Raw genomic sequence first — 872 nt, forward strand, 5'->3', positions numbered from 1 at the left:
GGGGGGGGGGGGCCTTTTCTTGTCCCTAGTCCATTTGCATCTCTGGGATGTTTCACTGAGCAGCATCCACTCCTCAGACTCATTCAAGGGCTAGCAGACACCATCCCACTAGCTCTGATCTTTCCCCACCTTTGTGCACTCATTTTGAACCTCTGATTCTTGCTCCCATCCCCATTTTCTTCTTCCGCTGAATCGCTTGATGGGCACACAGCGGCCCCCAGGTTAAGGGACGCATTCAGCTTTACTCGGTGGGCAACGCCCAACACTCCCCACACGCATCAAATAGGCCAGACCGTCCCTAGGCACGAGCCTCTTTTCCAAGCACGCTGAATAATTTGCTTTCCAAAGCAGAAGGGAGGAAGGGGGTTGCCCGGGCTCGTCTCAAGTCCTGCAGAAAGCAGGGTGGGGTGCAGCTGGGTGGTTCAGAGGCACATGCCTCGCGCTGACCCGGCTAGTCTCCAAGGTGCCACCTGCCCCGTCTCCTGAGGGGAGCCTGCTGAGCCCCCAGCCTGTACAATCCCATCACAAATGAAGCGTCCGTTAATAGGGGAGGCCCATGGGGACACACCAACCCGACAAATAAAACCAGGAAACAGGAACAGGAGCGAGGCACAGGCTCAAAACAAGGACGCCGAGCCCTGAACGAGATGAGGAGGCCTGTAGAGGCTGCCCAGGGCCTGGATGGAGGAGAAAGAGGAAGGACCCCGCACCCCCCCGGCTCCCCCCAGCCTCCTCCCGTGGGGCCCGGCCGCCACCAACCCGGAGCGCAGACACGGAGACTCCCCCAGCCCGGCCCCGCCGCTCACCCGAGTCAGCAGCCGGCGGCGGGGCCCGGCTCACTCATCACTGCGGGACCACCAACGCCGCCACTT

At 61.2% G+C, this 872-nt stretch overlaps 1 protein-coding gene across 2 annotated transcripts in view; it reads right to left on the minus strand.

The window, feature by feature from the left end:
* ATG4C (autophagy related 4C cysteine peptidase) overlaps positions 1 to 872 on the minus strand; it is a 45,256-nt gene extending 44,384 nt beyond the window's left edge. For both annotated transcript variants that reach the window (XM_019501182.1, XM_019501181.1), the window contains exon 1: positions 807 to 872. The gene's annotated coding sequence lies outside the window, so the exon portion shown is untranslated. The remainder of the gene's footprint in view (positions 1 to 806) is intronic.

This window comes from Gavialis gangeticus, unplaced genomic scaffold (assembly GCF_001723915.1).
Source record: "Gavialis gangeticus isolate Ggan-Ray unplaced genomic scaffold, GavGan_comp1, whole genome shotgun sequence".
In the NCBI taxonomy this organism is placed as follows: Eukaryota; Metazoa; Chordata; order Crocodylia; family Gavialidae; genus Gavialis; species Gavialis gangeticus.